This window comes from Oryctolagus cuniculus, chromosome 11 (assembly GCF_964237555.1).
Source record: "Oryctolagus cuniculus chromosome 11, mOryCun1.1, whole genome shotgun sequence".
Classification (NCBI taxonomy): domain Eukaryota; kingdom Metazoa; phylum Chordata; class Mammalia; order Lagomorpha; family Leporidae; genus Oryctolagus; species Oryctolagus cuniculus.
The window spans coordinates 118646030-118665882 of record NC_091442.1 but is presented as its reverse complement, the minus strand read 5'-3'; the positions used below and the strand labels follow the sequence as shown (position 1 = coordinate 118665882).

At 60.1% G+C, this 19853-nt stretch overlaps 1 protein-coding gene across 2 annotated transcripts in view; it reads left to right on the top strand.

Moving 5' to 3' along the window:
- The first annotated feature begins 3450 nt into the window (after nucleotides 1–3450).
- PACSIN2 (protein kinase C and casein kinase substrate in neurons 2) overlaps nucleotides 3451–19853 on the top strand; it is a 128602-nt gene continuing 112199 nt past the window's right edge. For both annotated transcript variants that reach the window (XM_070053003.1, XM_070052999.1), the window contains exon 1: nucleotides 3451–3628. The gene's annotated coding sequence lies outside the window, so the exon portion shown is untranslated. The remainder of the gene's footprint in view (nucleotides 3629–19853) is intronic.

Here is a 19853-nt window from a genome sequence, read left to right as displayed (position 1 = left end):
GCCTTGGTGTGGGGTTCGTTTCTGTAACCAGGTATTGTCCGCTGGGTGGCTTAAAACAAGAGAAAGCTGTTCTGCAGTTCTGGGGGCTGGAAGTCCCAGCCAAGGTGTGGCAGAGGTGTCTGGCAGGAGGACTCAGCGCTTCCATTCCCCCCTGCAGCAGCTCCGCGGCAGGGCGCCGGGTGCCTGCCGGGCGGAGGAAAGCAGGTCCCCAGGGAGTCTCTGTCTTCCTCCTGGGGCACAGGACGTCTGTGCTTTTGAAACAGTCACTTGGAGATTGTTCTGGCTTGGTCCGCTTTGGTACAAACGGTAACGCTGTCACCCTCCCGGGGGCTCTATGGCTTTAGTAGAAGTTAGGCTAACCCATGCGCGCCTAACTTTAGGGCTCTCCCGCAGCGGGAGGCCTAAGGACCTGTGGAAGGACTTGTGAAAAGCCGGGTGCTCCTGACGCAGGGCACCCTGCCTGGGCCCGCTCTGGGAAGCCGTGTCCACAGGGTGTTCCTGTCGGTGGGAGGGCGCTGCAGCCGAGGGTGGCCCGCGTCGAGCGGGGTGTTGTGCTTGCTGGACAGCTTTGCAGGAGCAGATGGGCTCAGGGCAGAAATGGAACCAAATAAAGCAAAGCGAGAAACGCCAGCACCATCGCGTCTTCATCAGTCACGCATTTGCAAGGAATTCAGATCTTGCCACACACTTGGCCGGGAGGGCTTCATTCCGAGGTGAACCCCGAAACCATCAATGCCTCGGTGTCTCCAAAATATGGACAGGCGGTGCACGCACGTTTTTTCAGGCTTCATTCCCCTCATTCTTTTAATCGCAAGCTTTTTTACGCTGCTCTACCCTGAAGCGTGTCTGCAGAAATGGGTAGGGGGTCGTGGAACGCATCTAACAGCCATGGACCGGAGCCTTGCACGTGGGGAATCGGCGATCCTGTTTCCCTAAGCGCTGGTTTCTGCGATCATCCCCGTCACACAGTGGAGGGGACGGAGGCCAGGAGGCGGGCAGCCCTCGCCACCTGGCCGAGTCCTCCTTGCTCCTCTCTGTGCCCCTGCCCCGCTCTGGCCAAGCGGAACGCGTCTGTCCCTGAGGAGTGGGGTCTCTGGCCTCTGACTGGTGCTTTCTGTCGCCGTCCATCCACGGTGGCCCAGGGACACGCCAGTCTTCAGCTCCCCTTCTCCTCTAGACCGTGTCCCTGCCGGATTTTCCCAGGAGCTCCAGCAGGACCAGGGCTACCCTCTGAGCCCCCTGCCCTGTCTGGTACATTCCAAGCCTTGGAATTAATCATTGAACAAATGTCTGTGACATTAATGCGTCTGTAAGGAATTAATTATTGAGCGAACTCTGTAATGGATTTTGAGTGTTTTTTCTTGAAACATACTGCAGAGTAAGATTTTTTTTTTTTTTTTTTTTTTTTTTTTTTACTAGCAACACATGTGGGTGTTTAACTGTTTGGGAGAATGCTCATTTCTCATGAAAGCATGTGCTAACCCAGACGGCTGATGTCCAACCTACTGAGTGGGACAGCGATGAGGACTACCTGGTGAGCGTCGGGTGCGGCTGCGGGCACGCCTTGTGGGAAGGATGGAGTTCAGAGGGCCCTGCCCCCTCAGCCCTGCGAGGTGGGCTCTGTCACCACCCTTGTCACAGGCGGGCGCTCAGGAGGTGCAGAGGGCGGCAGTGACGAGCTCAGGGCTCCTCGGCTGGAAAGGGGCGCAGGCCCGGCTGAATGATGAGGAAGGAAGCCGGGTGCCCTCCCGGGAAGTGGCACGTTCCTGAGGAACGAGGTCGGGTGTTCCCTGCTGGCACACGGGGCTCCCTTGGGAAAAGCTCCCTGATAAGCTGCAGGGCAGGTGTCGCGACCAGGGTTCAAGCAACAGTGCAAACCAGAAAACAACAGGGATTGTTTTGCTAGAAAGGATTTTTTTTTTTTTTTAATTTTGACAGGCAGAGTGGACAGTGAGAGAGAGAGAGAGAGAGAAAGGTCTTCCTTTTGCCGTTGGTTCACCCTCCAATGGCCGCCGCGGCTGGCGCGCTGCGGCCGGCGCACCGCGCTGATCCGATGGCAGGAGCCAGGAGCCAGGTGCTTTTCCTGGTCTCCCATGGGGTGCAGGGCCCAAGCACCTGGGCCATCCTCCACTGCACTCCCTGGCCACAGCAGAGGGCTGGCCTGGAAGAGGGGCAACCGGGACAGAATCCGGTGCCCCGACTGGGACTAGAACCTGGTGTGCCGGCGCCGCTAGGCGGAGGATTAGCCTAGTGAGCTGCGGCGCCGGCCGCTAGAAAGGATTTTTTAATGTGTAAGGCAGAGTTAGAGATGGAGGGAGAGATCTCCCATCCGCTGGTTCACTCCCCAGATGGCGGCCATAGCTGGGGCTGGGTCAGGCCAAAGGCAGGAGCCTGGAACCCAAGCACTTGAGCCGCCTGCTGCCGCCTTCCCAGGCACATAAGCAGGGAGCTGACATGAACCAGCACTCATGGATGCTGGCATCAAAGGCAGGTGCACCACACGCCAGCCCCCACGGGGGTGTTTTTGTCTTGAGAAAGAAGGGGGGGGGCAAAGGCACGTGACGCCAGGGCACTGCTTGGGTCGCATGACCAGGCAGTGACCCCGCCCCCATCCTGTTACTGGAAGATGCCAGACTTGACACCTCCTGTGCCTTCCACACCCCCGCCCCTTGGTGTGAGTGGCTGCAGAAGGGGTGCCGGGAGGCCAGTGAGCGACCCTGGAGGTACAGGCACGGAGTTGGAGTGCCAGCTGCCCGGCTGCACACACAGGGCCTGGGGGTGTCTTGGTGGCAGAGTCCCGGCACCGCGTGTCGGCTCTGTTCTTTCCTCCTCGGTTACCATCCTGAAGACGACGCAACAGGACAGCTTGGAAGGCGGAGGGCCACCCTGCAGACCCTCGTCCAGTCCCCGCCCTGTGGAGGCTGGGCCATGGCGGCGTTGCCGGGGTCGGGCCCCCGGCTGCTGCCGTTCAGCTCCGAGTTACCACGCCATCCTCAAGGCGGCCTCGGCACCGGATGGCCCTGCGGGTTCCCGTCCCGGCTGCGCCATTCAGTCCGCGGCAGCCCAGCCGGTCACCTGCTGTCAGCCCCAAGGACGTCAGCCCACGTTCCCCAGGAGGGCAAACTTTGGAAACTCTGTCCTTTGTCAACTCCCAGCCAGGTGCGGCGCCCCGACCCCTGCGCGCCAGCAGAGCGGCGAAGCCCTAGCCAGAGGGGGAAGCGTCCCCAGCTGATAGCCGCCGGGCCGCGACTTCTAGAAAGTGACGCCCGCCGGACTCTATAGGCAGTCCGCCTTTGATTGACGGGGGAAGCCACCAATGCACGCCTAGAGGAGGTCCCCTGCGCGCCCTAGGGGCGTGCCGCCCTCGAGCTTCCTCGGCCCAATCCGGAGCCCCAGAGGGGCTGTGGGGCGGGGCTCGGCCGCCGGCAGCCAATGGGGCGAGCGCAGCGGGGGCGGCGCGGTAGCGGCTGGCGGCAGAAGCGGCCGCGGCGGGTCTGGGCAGGGCTGGGCAGCGCGGCCGGAGGGGAGCAGAGCGCTGGGACGCGGGCCGGAGCCGGAGTTGGAGTTGGCGACGCCGTCGCGGCTGGAGCGGGGTGCGCGGCGGCCCGAGAGGCGAGCGGCGACCGAGGTGAGGGGCGCTCCGCGACGGTTGGGGCGCCGAGGGCGGGACGCGGGGGCGCTGGGCGGCGGCGGGGCCCGCGCCCTGTCAGGCCGCCGCGCCGGGCTCGGCTCCCTAGGCGGGGGAGCCTGTGGGGCCGTCCGCGCCGCGCGCGAAACTTCCTGTCTCCGGGCGGGGGGCGTGTGTCCGGGGACGGGGGGAGGGGGCGCCGAGAGGGGGCGTCTTGGCGGCGCCGGCGGCTGAGGGGAGGAGTGGTCGCGGCGGAGGACCCGCCGGAGGCAGGGGGCCGCGGGCAGGGCCCTCGCGGGGCCGGAGGGCTGCCACCGGGGGCGGCGGGCGGCCGCGGAGCGGACTTGAGAGACCGAGGTGCGGTTGGGGGGGGGGGCGGGAATCCCGGGGCGCGGGTGGGCGAGGGGAGCCCGGGACGCGGGTTCGGGGCTTTGAGGAGCGGTCCTCCATTTCCTTCCTGCCTTCCCACCCGCCCTGTCCCGGCGCCGAGTGTGCGCGCGGGGAGGGTGGGGGAGCCGAGCGCTTGCCGGGGAGCGGGTCTCCGGGCTGGGGGAGTTTGTCCCCTCGACCCTGGGACTTGCCCCTCCGCGGCCGGGCGTCCGGAGGGGCCCGCGGTGGCCGCTGGATTCTGGCCCCGCGGGGGAAGGTGGGTTTTCCGCTCGGGAGTTGGTCCGCGGAGCAGGCTGGCGGGCTCCGTGGGGCCCACGCGGCCGCAGCCTCCGGGCAGACACGCCCTTGGGGCGCCGTTGCGGGGCGGGCTCCGGCGGCCTCCGGGTGGGGTGTGCGCGCCCCGCGGCTCTGCCCCGCTCTCTGCCCCAGCCGTGCGGACTGCACTGTTTACCAGACGCTCCCTGGTTGTCCCGATGAAAATGTGGAGCCCAGCTCGGAGCTGCGGACCCGAGCTCCCGGCTTCAGGCCCTGCGCGGCCTGGGCGGCTCTCCCAGGATGCGGGGTGTCTGTGGGAGCCCTCCTGGGCTCGCCCCACGCATCCCCACGCGTGCCCGCAGCCCCGCGGTGGAGGCATTTAGGGCGGCGCCTGATTCACCTGGGAAGTGTGGTGCGTGTGCGTTTGAAGTTGACCCTGGAGCGTGGCAGTCCCCGCGCCCGCTGAGACGGGGCCCCAGCAGTCGCGAAACTTCACGGAACCGGCCACTGGGCCGAGCGACACAGAGCAGTGGACCGGTGACTGGGGCTGCACCTGGTCGCTTTCCGGGGAAGAGCCGCAGCTCATTTGAATGAGAACAGTATTCTTAGCGCCTGCTGTTTGGCCAGCTGGAACCTCTGCCTGTAGTTCCCAACGTTAAGAGGTCGTAACGTTTAATCGAAAAACGTGCGGTGGCTTCCCGCAGAGCCAGGTGGGGGCCGAGGTTGGCCCTGGTGCCCGTCCACAGGCATTTCCGGGGCGGGAGCACCCAGGGGATTGTGCTGAGCCTATGTCCTCCTTCCCCGCCCCTGACAGCCCACCCTGGCCCACAGGCAGGGTGCTGGGGCAGCAGAGAACCTCGGAGCCACTGCTGTGTTATTCATTTGCTGGTGCTTGGTGCTGAGTGATCACAGTAGCGTTTGCCAAGCGCTTTCTGGCCACCCCGCCCCTCCCCGCGGGCGTAATGGGGGCCACCCTGTAGGTGCTGTGCGCCACGACCGTGTTCCCGTGAGTGAGTGACGGTGCTGAGGCGGATTTTTCCAGTTAGACTGGGACCGCGTCTGCATACCTGCAGTGAGTCGCAGTCCACAGGTGGCGTCCCCTCTGGCCACCGCAGTGCCGCCTCCCGGGCCTGGACGCCTGAAACTTGACTCTGGCTGGCTTCCGCGGTGGTGCGGACGCCGGCTGGGCCCTCCTGCGGTCTTGAGCTTTCTGGTTTGTGCTATGTCTGCTGCCTGGAGGCAGACCTGAAGGACGGGCTCTGCTTCTGCATCCGTGTGCTTACTAGGGCGACTGCCTGAGGGTCAGCAGCCATTTTGGTGCTGATTCTAAACACACGCGCAGCCAGCGAGATCCCCACTCCTTTCCTAGTTTTATGTTGATTGATTTCCATGATCGCGTCTTTTTTATGAGTTTTTTTTTTTTTTAAGATTTATTTATTTATTTGAAAGAGTTACACAGAGAGAGGGAGGGAGAGAGGGAGGGAGGGAGAGAGAGAGGGAGGGAGGGAGAGAGGTCTTCCATCTGCTGGTTCACTTTCCAGTTGGCCACAATGATCCGAAGCCAGGAGCTGGAGCTTCCTCCAGGTCTCCCACACAGGTGCAGGGGCCCAAGCACTTGGGCCATCTTCTGCTGCTTTCCCAGGTCATAGCAGAGCCTGGATTGGAAGAGGAGCAGCTGGGACTTGAACCGGCGCCCATATGGGCTGCCTGTGCTTCAGGCCAGGGCGTTGACCCGCTGCGCCACAGCGCCGGCCCCCGTGACCGCATCTTCATCTTTCTGCACGTTGTAGCCTTATTTCCTTGTTTCCTATTTAAAAACTTTTAAGACTGCCCATCATCTGCTATGGAGGGTGTTTGGCCCAGCAGTGTAGACTCCTGCATCCCACGTCGGCCTGCCTGGCTCTGAGTCCCTGACCCCAGCAGTGTAGATGCCTGCGTCCACGTCGGCCTGCCTGGCTCTGAGCCCCTGACCCCAGCAGTGTAGACGCCTGCGTCCACGTCGGCCTGCCTGGCTCTGAGCCCCTGACCCCAGCAGTGTAGACGCCTGCGTCCACGTCGGCCTGCCTGGCTCTGAGCCCCTGACCCCAGCAGTGTAGACGCCTGCGTCCACGTCGGCCTGCCTGGCTCTGAGCCCCTGACCCCAGCAGTGTAGACGCCTGCGTCCACGTCGGCCTGCCTGGCTCTGAGTCCCTGACCCCAGCAGTGTAGACGCCTGCGTCCACGTCGGCCTGCCTGGCTCTGAGTCCCTGACCCCAGCAGTGTAGATGCCTGTGTCCACGTTGGCCTGCCTGGCTCTGAGTCCCTGACCCCAGCCTCCTGCTGATGGAGAGCCTGGATGGCAGCAGGCAGACTCCAGCAGCCGGGGACCTGCCGTCCACATAGGAGACCTGGAGTAAGTTTCCAGGTCCAGCTTCTGTCTAGCCTGGGGCAGTCCCAGCTGTTGTGGGCATTCGTGGAGTGACCCACAGGATGGGAGGTCTGTCTCTCTCTTCAAGAAATGAGTACAAATTTTAAAAAGATTATGTACGTATTTTTTGGCCCTGGTACTGAACTAGACAGAGACGAGACTATGGGAGTGAATAAAATTCTATCTCAGTCACTGAAGACCTCAGTAAGAAGCCTTGACAAAGCTAAACCAGGATGGCAGCCTCTCCGAGCGCCGTGCTCTGTGCTACGTGGAGTTTACGTCACCCCCGCCCTCCCCCAGCTTCTGGTGATGTGGGAGAAGTGGGGGTGCGGACCAGAAGCCCGGGTTTGTGTCCAGCCTTTCCCGGACTCACCTTAAGGACCAGCACAGTCAACACAGATCTTAGGGTCTCCGTTTCATATTGGTAAAATCGGGTTTGGAGGTTCGTAACCTTTTGGGGTTCTGATAAAACTGTGACCCCTTCCCAGAAGGCCCGCCCGTGCACAGCCTCGGGGGCCTGTCCCAGGCTGAGAACCGGGTCACTCCACCCCTAAGCTCCCTCTCGCCTCTGATAGTCTGTAATCCAATTTCCCCGGTCGTTTTTGAGCTGATAATAATGGTGACTTATGTTTATAGAGGACACACGTGCCAAAGCACTTGTACCCCAGTCTTTGCCCTTAAAACATCTCTGCGGTGTCGCTGGGAACGGGTGTCCTCCCCGTACTGAAGAGAGGGGTGCCCGGCTTGGCCACAGCGCTGGGCCCCGGCTGCCGGCCTGGGTTTCCTGCGTTTCTCTCCGTGGCGCTTGTCACCCTGAGCTACGTCTGGCAGCGTCGCGTCACAGGATGTGTCTCTCGCAGAGGCAGCTGTCCGCCCGTCTGCCGTCCGCGTGTGGATCACCACACACCTTTCCGTCGCCTGCGAAGCTTACGTGTTTTCTCTCTGTTGTTCCTAGGGGCACGTTTGTAGGAGGGGTGTCTGGAGCAGCCTTAATTAGTGTTTTCTGATTACACGGAAATGCTCACTGTCAGCTGCTCAGCAGTTGGGAAAGTGAAGTTCCAAACGTCTCACTTGTCCCATCCAATCTGCCCTCCCAGGCGAGACGCCCTTTGCTGTGTGGGAGGCCCCCCCCCCCCCCCAGCAGAGCCGCTGGCTGGTTTGAAAGCTGGGTGTGGACGATGCCAGCGACCACGGCTGCCCGGTGGCTCGTGGTTTCAGTGTGGCAGCAGCGCCGAGTGTCCGCTGTGCGGGCGCTGACGGCCGGGCTCCGAGGCTCACGGCGGGCAGGTGCCTGACTTCTGCTGAGAGCAGTCCTGTAATCAAGCTGTCCTCAGACCTGTGCAGACAGCAGGGCTCGCCTGGGGTGGTGGGGGTGTGGGCTGTGGGCTGCACCTGCCTGCCCTCCTGCTGCGTGCCGTCTCCTGTCTGTAGGAGTGGGTCGGCCGTCGTCACCCTGGAGGCATGGAAATGTGTTTGTTCATTCCAGGGCATTCCTTTAGGGCGCCCGAGAGGAAGAGGCAGACACGCTGAGCCCCTTGGATGCTGGACAGGAGGGCGGCCTCCTGTGTGCTGTCGGCGTCCCTGCGCGAGGGCCGGGGCAGGCTGTGGAGTCCAAGCATCCAGCAGTGGACAGTCTCCAAAAGTGGGGCGCTGCCGAGGGAATGAGGCCACCAGAGGCCAGGCCCGGGATGGGGAGCGAGCCCCCGCCTCCAGCCGCGGCCGGGCAGGGCTCCGAGCAGTGACCCACGGGGAGGTGGACGCAGACCTACCACGTGCCTCCTCCATTCCGCTGGTAACGGCGAGCGCTGACCAGGAACCTCGCGCCCTTAGGTCGACCCTTCCCTTCTCTTCCCTTGGCTTCCTGTCTGTCATTTCAGCCTTGATGGGGGAGGGCGGGGTTTCAGCAGCGAGCTGGGCACTCCATCAAGCTGCCGTGTCTTCGTTTTCACGTCACTCGGGCGCTGAGCGTGTGGTGGCCCTTGTGGAGGCGGGAGAGGGGCGTGGGAGAGGGGCGTGGGCAGGGCAGGTGGCGGGAGGCTGTCCTGGCCGCTGTGCGTGTGGTGCCCCCGTCGGCCGGCTCGGCTTTTTGCTGGGATTCCCAGATAAAGGCGACCCCCGTGCTCTGCGGGGGGAGCTCCGTGTTGGAGTGGGAGCAGTCATTTTTCACTGTGACAGTATCACATAGGAATCGGGCCCATAGTGGGTGGTGGAGGGTGGGGGACAGAGGAGGGTGGCCCTGGTTGTCCTCGGGACTCTGCAGAGTGACCTTCCGGGAGATGGCTTTGGGGGTAGGCCAGAGCTGAGCCGCAGTGCTGTCCGGGGGTACGGTGGGGATTCCGAGGTCTCCGCAGAGCTGCAGAGTTGTGAAGCTTGTGGGTGTGTGTGGAGGGGTGCACAGAGTGGCGGAGGGACGGCCGGATGGGTGGGCTTCAGCTTCTGGTCTGTCTTGTGGCCAAGCCTGAGGGTTTGCACCTGGTCTTGGAGGGATGGTCAGTGAGGGGCTGGTGAGGCTCTTTGGTCAGCGTGGCGTGCTGCAGGTGGGGGCAGTGATTCTAGTGTTCATTTTCTTTCTTTTAAGATTTATTTAGTAATTTGAAAGAGTTACAGAGAGAGAAAGGGAGAGACAGAGAGAGATCTTCCATCTGCTGGTTCACCCCTCAGATGGCTGTGATGGCCAGGGCTAGGCCAGGAGCCAGGAGCTTTATCCGGGTCTGCCATGTGGGCGCAGGGGCCCAAGCACTTGGGCCGTTCTCTGCCGCTTTTCCCAGGCCATTAGCAGGGAGCTGGATTGGAAGTGGAACAGCTGGGACCTGAACCGGAGCCCAGATGTCACCTTTGTTTCCAGAGGCTCGAGGATCCCAGCAGTGGTGGCTGAGCTCTGAGCGGGCGTCCAGGGCGGGGACGGCTGCAGGCTTGACTCAGATTCTGCTCGCGTCTCCATTTCTGGAAGGAGGTGCAGCCGCTGCCTGGGAAGTGCGTGTGAATCTGTGAGGCCGGGGCTCGCGCTCACTGTTCCTGAGGGAACAAGATGGCAGTGCAGTAAAGGTGCGGGAGGGTGGAGACGCGGTCTTGCCGTCAGGCGGCCCTGGCGTTGGGTTCCGGCTCCGCGGCCCCGTGACTCTGTGGGCTTTCTTGGCCAAATGCTTCGCCACCTCCCAGACCCCTGTCTTGGGCTGTTTGGCTGCTGTGACAGCCTGGCAGGGCCTGGTGGCCTGCCAACCACAGAGGTTGACTTCTCAGTTCTGGAAGTCTGAGATCTGGGTTCTGGTGAGGGTTTTCTTACGGGTTGCAAACTGCCAACTTCTTTTTTTTTGTTTTAAGATTTTATTTATTTGTTTATTGGAGAGGTAGAACTATAGACAGAGGGAAAGACAGAGAGGTCTTCTATCCGCTGGTTCGCTCCCCAAATGGCTGCAATGGCCCGGCGCTGAGCCGATCTGAAGCCAGGAGCTTCCTGTAGGTCTCTCATGTGGGTGCAGGGGCCCAAGCACTTGGGCCACCTTCTGCTGCTCTCGCAGGGCGTAGCAGAGAGCTGGATTGGAAGAGGAGCAGCCAGGGCACGAACTGGCACCCATGCGGCATGCTGGTGCCGCAGGTGGAGGCTTAGCCTGCTACACCACAGTGCCAGCCCCCTGCCAACTTCGGATTGTATCTTTACGTGGTGGGAAGAGGGCAGGAGAGCTCTTTGGGGTCCTCAGAGATGTGGGGCACTAATCCCATTCCCGAGGGCTCTTTCCTCATGGCCTAATTCGTTAGCTTCTAAAGGCCCTGGCTCCTGATGGCATCAGGCGGAGGGGCGGGATTTTGACCTGTGCGTTTGGAGAGCTGGAGACCTGTAGTTCATTGTGCGGGGAGGCTGAGGCTCCGGGTGAGGAATGCGGGAGGGGCTGTGAGACTCCGACCCGAGTGCCGTGTGTGCCTGGTCGGTGTGTGTGCCTGGTCGTGTGTGTGCCTGGTCGGTGTGTGTGCCTGGTCGGTGTGTGTGCCTGGTCGGTGTGTGTGCCTGGTCGTGTGTGTGCCTGGTCGGTGTGTGTGCCTGGTCGGTGTGTGTGTCTGGTCGGTGTGTGCCTGGTCGTGTGTGCCTGGTCGGTGTGTGCCTGGTCGTGTGTGTGCCTGGTCGGTGTGTGTGCCTGGTCGGTGTGTGTGCCTGGTCGTGTGTGTGCCTGGTCGTGTGTGTGCCTGGTCGTGTGTGTGCCTGGTCGGTGTGTGTGTCTGGTCGGTGTGTGTGTCTGGTCGGTGTGTGTGCCTGGTCGGTGTGTGTGCCTGGTCGTGTGTGCCTGGTCGGTGTGTGTGTCTGGTCGGTGTGTGTGTCTGGTCGGTGTGTGCCTGGTCGTGTGTGCCTGGTCGGTGTGTGCCTGGTCGGTGTGTGTCTGGTCGGTGTGTGTGCCTGGTCGTGTGTGTGCCTGGTCGGTGTGTGTGTCTGGTCGGTGTGTGTGCCTGGTCGTGTGTGTGCCTGGTCGTGTGTGTGCCTGGTCGGTGTGTGTGCCTGGTCGTGTGTGTGCCTGGTCGGTGTGTGTGCCTGGTCGTGTGTGTGCCTGGTCGGTGTGTGCCTGGTCGGTGTGTGTGCCTGGTCGGTGTGTGTGCCTGGTCGGTGTGTGTGCCTGGTCGTGTGTGTGCCTGGCCGGTGTGTGTGCCTGGTCGTGTGTGTGCCTGGTCGGTGTGTGTGCCTGGTCGGTGTGTGTGCCTGGTCGGTGTGTGTGCCTGGTCGTGTGTGTGCCTGGTCGGTGTGTGTGCCTGGTCGTGTGTGTGGCTGGTCGGTGTGTGTGGCTGGTCGGTGTGTGTGCCTGGTCGGTGTGTGTGCCTGGTCGTGTGTGTGCCTGGTCGGCAGTGCTTGCTCAGGAATTTCGCAGTCGCTGCAAATGCACCATCTGCTTCAGCGAATTTGCGAGTTAAATAACATACACTTTGTAGTGCCCAGAGTGGTTTTATTTTGTCCAGTTTAGCTGAACATGCCCCCAAAATGTGTTCCTCTTCTGGCTAGCGTGCATTTGTGTGTGTGGACCTTTCCTTGCTGACTTGGGCCAGGGCACTGTGTGGAAGGGGCAGCCTTACGTGCCGCATCCTCAGGTTGTGGTGTTTCCTAGCCCTGTCTCCAGTCCTCTCCCCACCCCTGACTGGAGTGAGGCCGCAGGGTGGCCACCTCCTCTCCGGCTTTCAGGGACAGTCCTGAGAGTTTGGCGTGCTGGTTGATAGGAAGCCTGCTCCTGGGCTGCGGGGGTGTTGCTGGGAGCACACGCAGTGACTCAGAGTAGGAAGGGAGTGTGTATGACCATGTGGTAGTGCGTACGTGGGTGATGAGAAAGAGAAGGGCTTGAAGGGGCTGGGGCTGTAGGTTAATCCTCTGCCTGTGGCGCTGGCGTCCCATATGGGCGCCGGTCCAAGTCCCCTGGCTGCTCCTCTTCCAGTCCTGCTCTCTGCTATGGTCTGGGAGGGCAGTGGAGGATGGCCCAGGTCTTTGGGCCCCTGCACCCACATGGGAGACGGGGGGAGGCTCCTTGCTCCTGGCTTCAGATCGGCGTAGCTCTGGCCGTTGCGGCCATTTGGGGGGTGAACCAACAGTGGGAAGACCTTTCTCTCTGTCTCTCTCTCTCACTCTCTGTAGCTCTACCGCTCAAATAGATAAATAAATAAAATATTAAAAAAAAAAGAGAAGGACTTGAAAAACCAAATGAGAAAGCTACAGGTCGCTGATCCCATATGTCACATACAGCCTTACACATAGCAACGCTAATTATGGCTGTGGAATTCTGGGACGTTTCTCATTTTCTAAACAGTGCCATACCCTTTTACTTTTAGAATTAATGTTTAAGTCATAACGTGATGTAATAATTAAAATCAGTATGACAATACCTTGGTTGTGTCGGCATCTGCAGGTTTCATGAATTTTCCCGTAACCTTCATTTTGTTTTCAGAATGGCTGTGTTGGCGTGGGTGTTGTGGCACAATGGGTTAAGCCACCACTTGGATGGCCTGCATCCCAAATGCGAGTGCTGGTTTGAGTCTTGGTTGTTCTGCTTCCAGTCTGTCTCCCTGCCAATGCGGTCAGTGATGGCTCACGTCCCGGAGACCTGCATGGAGGTCCTGGCTCCTGGCTTCAGCCTGGCCCAGCCGGAGCTGCTGTAGGTCTTTGGGGAGTGAACTAGCAGATGGAAGATCTCTCTCTCTCTCTTTCTGTCATTCTGCCTTTTAAGTAGATGAAAACAAATAAACTTTTAAAGACAGCATTTCTTAAAAAAATAAAAAATAAGAAGAGGGGCCAGTGCTGTGACGCAGTGTTACGCTGCAGCTTGAGATGCCTGTATCCCACATCGGAGCGCTGGTTTGAGTCCTGGCTGCTCCGCTTCTGATCCGGCTCCCCAATAGTGCACCCGGCAAAGCAGCAGAAGGTGGCCCAAACATTTGGGTCCCTCCACCCATGTGGGAGACCTGGATGGAGTTCCAGGGTCCTGGCTGTGGCCTGGCCCAGGTCTGGCCGTTGCAGCATTTGGGGAGTGAACCAGTGGATGGAAGGTCACTCTGTCTCTCTGTCACTCTGCTTTTCAAATAAATAAAATAAATCTTTAAAAACAAGGAAGAATAGCTTTGGTTTGCTCCCCTCGTTACCATTCTGCAGAGAAAAGGAGGTGAACTGGAGGGGCAGTAGTTTTGCCTGGGAACACCGATCTGGACCCCACGTGGGCCTTTGAGCCCAGGCCCGGGGAGGCCCCGCCTGGACCTGCATGGTGGTCTTTAGCATAGAGAAGCAGCTGTGGTTCATGTTTTGAAGTTTCCCACTGAATTAAATGAAAGGTCATCACTGTAAAGTGATGTCCAACCGTAGTCTATGAATATCTTCATGTTTCACACTACCTCCATGTTGCATTATGCCAGATCACACTGTCGCCAGCTGAGCATGCCAGGATTGTGAATTGTGGCTTTTAAAGGAACCACAGAGTGGGCTCTGCTCCCGTGCAGACCTCCAGGCCTGCTATTAGTGGGTTTTAGAACTGGCTGATTTGCTGGAGCTGGCCTGCCTGGGCGCCGTTTAGCTTGGACATGATGATATTTTAATCAAGCAACCGTGACCTCTGTACCAGCAAATGCATCGTCAGATAAGGCGCCTGGGCCTGTGCCACCAGGGAGGAAGGGCACGGGTGGGGCAGAATCTAGTGAGGGCCCCCGGGGACAGGCCCCCACATTCTGGTCTGTCTTTGGGACCTACAAGAAGCCTAACGTTCCTGCCTGTTGAATTCTTGCCGACTGCACCTCAGTCAGGAGGTCACTGTCAGGGCTGGCCCCGAAGCCCTCGCTCCTTTGTGCTGTGCTGCCGTGAGTTAGCTGATGCTGAGTCGCTGGCCCTCACGTGTGAAAGTACTCTTTAAAAGTTACTCTTCCTCCCCCACCTCTGAGAATCCTAGAAAAGAAGCAAATTGTGTTTTGTTTCGGGCAGGATCTGTCTGCACCTGTAATTAACCTGGTTGAGATAATCTAGCGGAGATAAGGGTAGAAGAGGAGGCTGCTGGTGTGTTCTCAAGGTGACTCGGTGGCGCGGTCGTCTGCACGCTGTTGCTCCCCTACCCAGGACGGGGTCGGAGAGTGTAGCAGTGCACCCAAGATTCCCCAGACCCTGGCTTAGGGGTACTGATGCCTAACCTTCCGCAGCTGTGTTCTCTAAGGTGTCGTGGGGTCTGCGTTGTGGCACGGCAGGTTAAGTCACCGCCTGGGACACGTACGTCCCATGTCAAAGTGCTGCTCCTCTTCTGATCCGGCTCCCAGCTGATGCACCTGGGAGGGCAGCTGAAAATGGCCCAATACTTGGGCCCCGGCCTCCCGTGTGGGACACCCAGCTGGACTTCTAGTTCCTGGCTTTGGCCTAGCCCAGCCCTGGCCGTTGTGTCTGTTAAGGGAGTGAACCAGCAGATGGAATATCTCCCTCTGCCTTTCAAATAAATAAATAAAATATCTATCTACCTATCTATCTAGATATATATTTTTTAAAAAGTAAGAGGTGTGTGTGCAACTGAAAAGCAGGTAGTTGAAGAAGAAAGTCCGGCTCTGGCGCGTGGAGAGCTGAGGGGTCTTCGCAGCCTTTGACGTCTGGATCACCGCAGATGTCTGTTTTTGAGTTTGTGGTAATTTCCATTTTTGTGCCAGAAGACTGTTTTTTTTTTTTTTTTTTTTTCTCTTTAAGGTGTTTTATGGCTTGAAGGTACAGTGTAGGAAATAGAGGTTTCCAGATAAAAAAGTCTGTATCTTACCTGCGTGCGGTTTTCGTGCATCTTCAGTAGTGACACAAGCGAAGCTGGTGCCTGCCGGCTGCCCGCCCGCCTTGTTCCACGCATCGCAAGAGGCAAGAGAGGGGCTGGCCCCCGTCCGTGTCCTCAGCCACGCTCAGGCTGTTCCCTAGAGCACCAGGAAGCTGCAGGGGCGGAGCTGTGTGCTTAGTCCAAGGTCACCGAGGAGGGAGCAGGGAGGGGTCTGGCTCCTCAGGAATCCACACTGCGAGGGGCTCACGCTGTCAGGGGTGCTTCCTGTTTCACCGTTGTTACAGGGGTTTGTCAGGTTGCTGTCCTGTTGATGGACGGGACGGACGCGCTCCTGTGCTGGGCATTTAGGGGATTTCCACCTCGTGCTGATGTAAGGGACTGGCAGAGCGCAGAACCGTTTCTCTTATCTGTGTCGCTGGTTCCGAGAGTGAATTCTCAGGAGCCGAAGTCTTGGGCCAAAGGATGTGGGCATCTCACAGTGCTGCGAAAGCCGCCTCTGCTGTGCATCAGGGTATCTTTCTGGTGTTTTTGGGTGGAAACTGGAAGGTTCCCGGGCGTCTGGGGCTGAGCCGCTTTCGTGTGCGCCTCCTCAGCGAGTGGCGCTGCCTCCGGCGTTCTGGGTATCACGGCCTTCACCTCCACCAGCAAGACGGAGCGCTTCCGGAAGTCACTGCGCTGCCTGAGGAGCCAGCGCTGTGTCCCCAGGGCTGTACATGCTGTGGTGGCTCTGCTGCGGCGCCCTGGCCCGCAGCAAGATGCCTCCTGGGCCCCGCTCTGGTCTTTGGCTCACTTTCCGCTCTGCAGGGTTGTTTCCCCTGGAACAGTCATCAGGACACCCGGCGACGTGGGGTCCTCTGTGGCTTGGTAGCTTCTAGGTGCTTCTCTCTGATGTTCCTGTCTGTCCATTGCGCGAGGCAGACGACTCCGGGGACACACTGGGAAGTTTACAGTGCGATGGGCACTCTGTTCTGTGTTTTTCTCCTGACGTCCACTGTGTCCTTTTATTTCCTGCTGAACCTGTCATTCACCACCAGACCGCACGAAGTTCTTTTTTCCCTGGTGGCTGCAAAGGACAAGGGGCTTTGTAGGGACGCCGAGGTGCTGCAGTGGGGAGCCCTGGCAGGCCACCGGCCTCAGCTCCTCCCCCTGGGTTCCCTCCTTGGATTCCTGCTGTGTGCACCCCACACCCAAACCCTGGGCTGTTTCCCTTTTAGTTCTTTGGCCTCACTGGGCATAGAACTCGCTCTTCTCGGTTCCTCTTATCCCATCTAAGAAAAGCTGAGTTGTCCACTGGACAAAATGACTTCACTGCGTTCTAAGGTGGAAGCAAGAGGAAGCTGTCAGCAAGGACACAGAGACAGAGAGGCGCTGTTTCCCGGGAGCAAGTGGGTTCTGGGTGCCAGTGCTCGGGGGCCCTGCTTCCTGCCTGCCTTCTCCACCCCTGTTTATTCTGTCAATAAAACCGGCTTTGACAGTATGGCTTGGCTCTGGCTTGGCAGTCTGGCGCTTTCGTCACAAGAAGGGAGACTGTACTTTGCCCTGGTTCTACAGATGCCTCAACACGTCCAGGGTGCTGTTGCCCAGGCAACCGGCCAGCCTGTTGCTGTGTGTGGTGAAGGCCCCGCGTCATCCTCAGGGCTTCTCGGTTGAGCCAGATGGTCACTGCCAAGCCCCAGAGGCCCCACGCGCTCGGCCTGCCCTCGTCCTGCCCAGCCTTCCCGTTGTCTTCCCTGCCGTCCCAGCCTCCCTGCCCCAGCAGCACTGGCTGGCACGCCACGGAGGGGGCTGATTCAGTCGGAGACCGGGCCTTGCTGGCTGGCCTGGAGTCATGGATCCTCAGCAGCCCGGACCCCAGCTGTGTCTGTGCTGCTCTCCCTCCAGGTTTCTTCTGCTCCTCAGACCGGGGGTGCTGGGGCCCAGGGCTGGGTCTCGCCTGAGTGAGAATCCTAGTCAGAGCCCAGCAGCTTGCACAAGTCACGGGAGTGGATGGACGCGTGCTGCAGTGTCTCCTGTGGAGACTGCCCGGCGGCTGGCGGCACTCACCCCGGGCCCGGCGGCTGGCGGCACTCGCCCCGGGCCCGGCGGCTGGCGGCACTCGTCCCGGGCCCGGCGGCTGGCGGCACTCGTCCCGGGCCCGGCGGCTGGCGGCTGGCGGCACTCTCCCCGGGCCTGCCCTGTGCGCCGCTCTGGGCTCGGCTCGCCGTGGCAGGGGTGGGCTGGAGCTGCCTGAGGGCCGGGAGGCAGTGAGCGCTGTAGAGTCGCCCCCTTGGGCCCTCAGGTGCCCCCCTGGACGTGTTTCCTGTGTGTGCTGCTTTCCGGAACTGCTGTTCTAGACCTGTGTTCTACCAGGAACTTTCAGGTTCACAGAGTGTAGAAATAGTTTGCAATAGCACGTGCCCGCACCCAGAAGTAAAGGGGCAGGGTTGGGGTTCCTCCACGTTAGCAGTGTGATTGGCAGAGGTGGAGCTGCCGCGGGGTGTTCCCTCTCTGGGTGGAGCCGGTGGATTGGCAGTTCCGCCAGGGCCTGCTCCCTGTGCCTGTGCAGGCTCCGGCTGTCTAGAAGGGCCTGACTTTGGGCCCCTGATCCGGCCCCGGGGAACTTTCCCCGGAAGAGGGCTTCCCAGGAGCAGTGGCACAGGTGCAGCCCTGTCGTGGGCCGGCCCTGAGCGAGTGCCTTCGGGTGAATATGGCGAGTCCTCGCTAGTTTGCCGGCTGAGAAGCTCTGTGGCAGCTGGGTTGCCTGGGCGTGATCCTAGTCCTGTAGTTTCCTGTGGGACCTGCGTCACCTTCCAGGTGGGGTGATAATAGGGTTGTCGTGCCGATTGGGTGAATGGAGATGGTGTCCCTCGCAGCTGCCCTCCTCTGGGCCGCACACCCGGTCTGTCTCGGGGCATCGGTGGTCCCCGCAGTTGCCCCGCCTCCTCAGGAAGTTAGGGCGCGCCTGCAATTGACAGTGGTGCCCAGCAGGTATTGTTTATAAATGGACTTTAAAAATATTTATTTATTTACTTTATTTGAAAGGCAGAGTGACACAGAAGGCTCCAGTCTTTTGGTTCGCTCTCCAGATGCCTGCAACAGCTGGGGCTGGGCCAGGCCATAACCAAGCGCATGGAACTCAATTTGAATCTCCCATGTGGATGGCAGGGACCCAGCTATGTGAGTGTTACCCGGTGCCATTCAGGGCATCAGAAGCGGAGCCAGGACGCCAGCCCTGTACTCCAGCATGGGACGCAGGGCGGAGCGTCGACCTGGCTCACCCTCACCTGTGTCTGCTAGCGTGCCCTCACGGTGCCGGTGATTTTAATTTTTGGTTTTGTTGAACAAATTCCTTCGCTTCCTCTTGTCCCAACCCACCCCACTTGCAAAGTCTGTCCCTGAATCCAAACCCAGACGTAGAGCTGGGGCCTTGCTCGGGGGCTGGTCAGCCCCTGACAGCCTCCTCTTTCCTGGACAGTTCTGCTCGGCAGATTCTGCTCTGTGATTTCCTGCACGACTAAACTGTGGCCGTCGGTGTTTTAGACACCTGGTGAGGATTCAGCAGTTCCTGGACCTGTGTTTGGTTTCTATCCCCTCCAGGATTTTGTGAAAATTGGTTCTCTCTCCCCAGAAATGGATGCAAACAGATTTGCATGCAATTCCGAGGGCTTTATAAATTCACGTTCATTTATTTAACAAATACTTGACACCTGCCATGTGCTGGGCACTGAGGTTACAGCAGGAACCAGGTAGACTTAGATTTCACATCCTGGCTTGGGAGACAGGCCAGTGCAGGGGGAGGCCAGCCCAGCGGGCTGCAGCGGCCCCGCCTCGCTGCACCTGCGTGGGGCTGGGCTCGTTGCCCGCTCGCCCGGTTTCTTCCAGCCTCTCTTCCCGAGCTAAGTTATGTCTTCACATCATTATCCTGATGGTTTTTAAAATGTCAGACTTGTAAATTGAGGCCTGTTTCGTGCCAGGTGCCCTGCTTTTCCTTGCCTGATTCCACTCATCCTCAGACAACTTGGTTTTGCAGGTGAGAAAGCCGGGCTGGTGTGCTGAAGTGCCGGGCCTGAGAGCTGGGGCGTGTGGCGTGTCAGATCAGCCTGCCGCTTGGGCTTGAGGGAGCTCGCGAGGCGGGCCCAGGATGTCCTGGGAAGTGCCCGCGAGGAGTGGAGTGTGTCCACGGTGTCCTGCACCGTCTGATCTCTGCTGGTTCTTTCAGCTGTCAGAAGTAAACCTCACTTGGTTGTCACATCAGTGCCTGGCCCCCGGAGGGGCGTGGCTGCGGTGTGCTGCAAGGCTCCGTGTGGGGTACATTACAGACCCCGGAAGGCAGCGAGTGTGTTTACTGTTGGCAGAGCTGCGGGGCCCCTCCCCAGTCCCTGTGACGGCCTGGCTGTCGCGCTTGGCTGGGGGCGGTTCTGCACCAGATAGTTTTCTGGTAACTTTTAAGGCTCTGCCTGATGAACAGAGTACTTCCTGAAGAGTGGCTTTAAGATGCTGATCTGCTGCGTGGAGGGGGGTGAGAGGCGGTGTGATCCTGACTCAGTCCTGTTCCAACAGGAGCCTTCTGCTGCCTGGAAGCTTCAGGCTGCCACCCTCCTGGCACCCCAGCGGCTCGTTCCGTGAACATTTGTGCTGAGTAGCTGCGCAGCTCTGCCTCTTTCCCAGGCCTGCCCGCGTTGGTGCGACCAGGGCTGTGGAGTCATTGACTTGTGCAGTCATTGGGAAGCCTGAGCCCGGGCCAGAAGGAGCTCTCTCCACGTCGGCTCGCGTTACAGAGGGACAATGGGGCTGGGTGTGCCGGGACTGATGCCACGTGCGTTGAGCGTGATAGCTAGTCCTGCTGGCAGTCGGGGTCCGCAGAGGGGGAGCGTCGGCTCCTGTGTCGGGCAGCCAGCGGATGACTGTTGGGAGCAGAGTCCTGAGGTGGTAGTGGGCTCAGTGGAGT